General features: G+C 38.3%; 1 long non-coding RNA gene across 2 annotated transcripts; it reads right to left on the bottom strand.

Moving 5' to 3' along the window:
• Positions 1-1,000: 1,000 nt before the first annotated feature.
• Positions 1,001-5,294, bottom strand: LOC121881090. 2 transcript variants are annotated; one of them, XR_006091696.1, is made up of 3 exons: positions 2,322-5,294; positions 1,541-1,665; positions 1,001-1,256 (listed from the first exon to the last, which is right to left on the bottom strand). It is a non-coding gene; the product is annotated as an uncharacterized LOC121881090 (long non-coding RNA). The 2 variants fall into 2 exon arrangements; XR_006091697.1 differs by having other exon boundaries at positions 1,541-1,637.
• Between the last annotated feature and the right edge of the window lie 400 nt (positions 5,295-5,694).

Here is a 5,694-nt window from a genome sequence, read left to right as displayed (position 1 = left end):
TTATGTTGTTTGAAGAAAATCACATTTCATAACACAACAGGGTAGGGTTAGGGTTATGGTTAAGGTTAGGGTAAGGTTAGGGTAGGGTAGGTTAGGGTTAGGGTAGGTTAGGGTGGGTTAGGGTAGGGTTAGGGTTAAGGTCAGGGTTAGGGTAGGGTCAGGGTTATGGTTAAGGTTAGGTTAGGGTTAGGGTTAGGGTTATGGTTAAGGTTAGGGTTAGGGTTAGGGTTGGGGTAGGGTTAGGGTAGGGTTAAGGTTAGGGTAGGGTAGGGTTAGGTTAGGGTTAGGGTTAGGGTTAGGGTAGGGTTAAGGGTAGGGTAGGGTAGGGTTAGGGTTAGGGTTATGGTTAAGGTTAGGGTTGGGGTAGGGTTAGGGTTAAGGTCAGGGTTAGGGTAGGGTTAGGGTTATGGTTAAGGTTAGGGTTAGGGTTGGGGTAGGGTTAGGGTTAAGGTCAGGGTTAGGGTTAAGGTTAGGGTTGGGGTAGGGTTAGGGTAGGGTTAGGGTAGGGTTAAGGTTAGGGTAGGGTAGGGTAGGGTTAGGTTAGGGTTAGGGTTAGGGTTAGGGTTATGGTTAAGGTTAGGGTTGGGGTTGGGGTAGGGTTAGGGTTAAGGTCAGGGTTAGGGTAGGGTTAGGGTTAGGGTTAGGGTTATGGTTAAGGTTAGGGTTAGGGTTAGGGTTGGGGTAGGGTTAGGGTTAAGGTCAGGGTTAGGGTTAGGGTTAGGGTTATGGTTAAGGTTAAGGTTAGGGTTAGGGTTGGGGTAGGGTTAGGGTTAGGGTTAGGGGTTTTTTCTACTACAGGATGCAATGTGTTTTCACAATATACCAATATGTTGAATTATTGTTTCTATATTCTGTATTTTTAGAAAATTCCTATTATTGACAATGTGGTGAAATTAGTGAGCTTCATTCATTTTTAAATATCTCTTTGTTAAATCTCTTTTTTAACCTTTTAATGTTTCTGTTTTCATGTTTTGTGAGCACATATTATTGCATCTTTTTTGTATGAAATGTGCTACATAAATAAAGTTTTATTATCATTATTATTCTGATCTTGTATATCGAGCAGATACACGATGCACTCGGCCTCATGTTTGTTTATTCATCAGCTCCACAGTTACCCATCATCTCTGTTGTTTGAGGTCATAATCTGCTGCATCGATTATCTTGCGGCTTTGGAAATGGCTGACGGTGCTTCGGTCATCTCTTCCGCTGACAACACAACATCTGAAGCATCAATAGCAACAACAGAAACACATCTGAAAAAAACAAAAACATTACAAACATGAATCACTTATTCTCCATTACGTTAGCCCGGCTGGGCTGCGGGGAGGAGGAAGAAAACACAGCTGAGATCAGTTTACCAGCCTCTTTATTTACAACCACGACCACCAGCACCAACACAAATCAATGACATTCCCAGAAAACTACATTTTATATCAGTCCCTCCAGGAAACTGAGATTTTGTGATTGCAATAATTAACACAAATTCAAGAAATCTCTACAATATTTGTGGCAATTTTGCTAAATTACTGCAACTTACCAAATCAACAGACCGCTTGTGATGTGGACCAATTTTCCCATTTCGTGTCATAGTAATTTACGTCATCGCAGTGCGTATTCAGCAAGGATTCAGGCGCCTTCAGGTGGAAGATGGACAAATCTGAACTGTAGTTTCAAACATGAGTTATATACAATAATATAGGTGTAAGAGATTGCTTCAGAATACAAGTTGATTTTGTTCAGACAGCAAAGATGGACATAATCTACCTCTCAAATATAAAAATGAGCACTTTGGAAATGAAACTATATTTTTATGTTAATGGATTTATTTTAATGTCATTATTGACTGATTTTATTTGGTGTTAATGTTGAGGTGAAAGTTTATTTAATAAAGATTTATAAATAGAACTCAAGTATAGTATTTTCTTTTTTATATAAATTGGAGCCCATGGTTCTCATGTTCAGAAGTTCAATTAAAAAATAGCACTGAAATATCGTTTCAGTGATATCCAGTACATTTTTTATTGAAGGAAGTGGTTACATTTGACTCTTCCCTGGTGGTAGATTTTTATTATTTTCCTTTGCTTGGAATTTTTCCCAAATTGTATCACAATTTTTGAGAAAAGCTGCTGCAAAATCAAGCATTTTTGGTCGCAGTAATCACAAAAAAACTGTGAAATTCGCAAAGGTCTGATATATGTTAATCTCATTGTTTATACTTAAAACTCATGGAGCTCCATTTTAAATTCCAGTGAAGTTAGTCTTGTACCGAGTTCAACCTGTAAATCTAACCATCTGTGTGTGTTTTGGGCCCTGCTCACCGTCTGACAGGCCGTCACCTTGTCGACTCGTTTCTCTGTTGCTGTAAAATACTTGTCAGGACATCTTCCAGCTGCTAAAACCAGCATGTCCTCCAGCACTGGCACTGGTCCCAGTATGTCAGAGTGGCGAGGCCGGATGAAGAGAGCCGCTCCAGGCAGAGTGACACTGATACTGTGAGCTGCTCCTCTTTCAGGTCTGGTTAACTAGAGCAGAAACCTGCAGAGCAGCAGCTGTGTCTTTAAATCGCGCTGCTTCACCTTTAGGTATTTTACCTTCATCTCTTGTATGTCCTTCAGCTACTTTATCTTTAACCACCTAACGTCTTTCAGCTAAATTAGCATTAGTTACCTGATGTTCTTTAGCTACTTTAGCATCATCTCCTTTATGTCCTTTATCTACTTTAGCTGTAGCTCCTTTATGTCTTTTAGCTACTTTAGCTTTACTTACCTTATGTCCTTTAGCTTTTTTAGCTTTAATTACCAGATGTCCTTTAGCTACTTTAGCTTTAGCTCCTACATGTATTTTAGGTACTTAGATGAAGTAACCTAGCTACGTTAGCTTTATTGAACTGTATGTACTTTGGCATTAGCTATGTTTTTGAGCCACTTAATCTTTAGAGGCTAAAATCCTTTAGCCACCGGGATAGCTATCTGGTGTCCTTTAGCTACTTAAGCTTTAGCCACCTAATGCACTTGACATCTTTAAGCACTTGGTGTCCTTTATATTGCTCATGCTTAATGTCTTTTGGCTAATTAAACATCTAGTGTTCTCTATCTACTTTAGCATTAGCTATGTCTTTGAGCCACTTCATCTTTAGCAGCTAAAATCCTTTAGCCACCGAGACGTGGCCAACTGATGTTGTTTAGCTACCTGATGTATTTAGCTACATAACTCTTAGTTACCTTAGTTCTAGTTCCCTAATGTACTTTAGCGTCTCTAGCTTTAACTGCTTTAGCTACTATAGTTTTAGCCATCTTACCATTTTATCTACATATAGATCATATCTACATCTGTCTTTAGGCTTTTGGGGACCTTTATCTATTTCACCCTTAATGTCCTTTAACTACTTAAGCATTAGCTACAAATGTCCTTTACCTACTTTAGTATTTAATTTAGCTTTTAGTCCTTTAGATATCTTAGCTCCAGCTACCTACTTAGGTTTAACTGTCCTATTACCTTAGCTAGCTTATTAGCTCTAGGTACCTAAAGTCCTTCAGCTACTTTAGCTTTAGTTACCTGATGTTTTTTAGCAACTTTAGCTTAGCAACAATGCTATGTAACCTTTCCCCACTGTAGCTTTAGGTACATCCTTTAGCTACTTAAACATTTAGTGTCCTGTATCTACTTTAGCATTAGCTATGTCTTCGAACTGCTTCATCTTCAGCAGCTAAAATCCTTTAGCCACCTAGATGTAGCTTCCTGTTTTATTTAGCTATGTTACTTTTAGCTACCTGATGTCCTTTAGCTTCTTTAGCTTTAGCTATTTGATTTGTTATCCCGTTCAATGCTGTATTCTGAAATTTGTGTTCTATTCTGTACACACATCTATTGCACGATTGTCCTTCCAGGGAGAGAGATCTCTCCTCTGTTGCTCTTCCTGAGGTTTCTTCCATTTTTTCCCGTTAAAGGTTTTTTTTTTTTTTTTTGGAGTTTTTCCATATTAAAATTGAGGATCTAAGGACAGAGGATGTTGTATTGCTGTACAGACTGTAAAGTCTCTGAGGAAAATTTGTGATTTGTGATATTGAGCTTTACACATAAAATTGGTTTGATGTCCTTTAGCTTCTTCAGCTTTAGCTACTTGGTAACAAGCAGAGTTACGCACGTTGTACACCCGCTTATGTAGGCGCATACTGTCTTGATAATGCATCCTTGAAATAACAGTGAAACACTGCACTATTGACTTCAGACCAGGTTTTTGTTGGTCAATAGCGCAATCGCTTTCTGCTGCCTCAAGATAACAATGCACCAACCTTTGTCCTTTAGCTAGTTTAGCACAATATGTGTTTCAGTTTTAGCTACCCTGTTAGCTTTAGGTCCTTCAGCTACTCCAGCTTTACCTGGTGTCCTTTAGCAATATAGCATTTTGTGTCCTTTATCGCTTTAGTTACTTGAAGTCCTGTAGTTACTTTAGCTACTTTATGTCCTTTAGCTATTAGCTTTACAACCTCATGTCTTTGAGTTGAATCAGCTTAGATACCTAGCATCCTTTAGCTACTTTAGCTTGAGCAACCTGAGGTCCTTTAGTTGTTAAGCAACTTCAGTTTGAGCTACCTGCCAGATAGCATGTTTTTCCTTTTTATAGTTTTTTTGTGTGTTATATAAATCACAGCACCAGGTAAAACATGATACTTTCACAGTTGCCATAGCTGTAATCTAGATTTTTGTAGTTCACAAAGCCTTTCACCCTACTTCCTGTAAAATTCCAACACACACACTCATCATCAAGCAGGTATCATCACAGAAATCTACCTGTGTCCTTTCTCAAATGTCCTAAATGTTCAGAAGCGGAAATGTTTTGGGGCATTTTTAAACACTTTATTCAAAACGAACAATCTAAAAACAGCATTTTATTTACAGATATTAGGTCCTTTACCATGTAGATGAGGGCTGTTTTATTTCAGATTGGTTGCTGAGCTCTTCAGATAAGATCTAGTCTTCTAAAGGTTTTATTTACTGGACAAAAAGAAAGAGAGAGAAGATATCCCATCGTTCCGTCTTCTGTGTTAAGTGGAGGTCAAGCAAGGTTCATCTCCAGCTGATCATCTTACAGAGAGAGAGAAAGAGAGCCGACCACAGACCTGCACACTTTGAATTCAACACAATTAGCCTGTTAGCTGCTTTATCATCATTATTACAACACTGACTGTGTCATGAGTCAACTGAGAAAAATAAGATTGACCCAGAAAAAGACTGCAGCTGTAAATGTGTTGGAAGAAGTACTTAGATCCTTTACTTAAGTGCAAATAATAATACAGTAATGTAAAAATAAGTATTATGAGCTTGATGTAGTTAAAGTATTGCAGTAAAAGTACATAAGTATTATGAGCTTGATGTAGTTAAAGTATTGCAGTAAAAGTACATAAGTATTATGAGCTTGATGTAGTTAAAGTATTGCAGTAAAAGTACATAAGTATTATGAGCTTGATGTAGTTAAAGTATTGCAGTAAAAGTAGTGGTTTGGTCCCTCTGACTGATATATTATTATATATGACATCATTAGATTATTAATAGTGAAGCATCAGTGTTAGAGCAGCATGTTACTGTTGTAGCTGCTGGAGGTGGAGCTAGTTTACACTACTTTATATACAGTTAGCTAGTTTAGTCCAGTGGTTCCCAACCTAGGGGTCGGGCCCCTCCAAAGGGTCAGCA

This window comes from Thunnus maccoyii, chromosome 16 (assembly GCF_910596095.1).
Source record: "Thunnus maccoyii chromosome 16, fThuMac1.1, whole genome shotgun sequence".
In the NCBI taxonomy this organism is placed as follows: Eukaryota; Metazoa; Chordata; class Actinopteri; order Scombriformes; family Scombridae; genus Thunnus; species Thunnus maccoyii.
The sequence above is the reverse complement of the archived record's forward strand: the minus strand, read 5'-3'. Positions and strand labels throughout refer to the sequence as shown.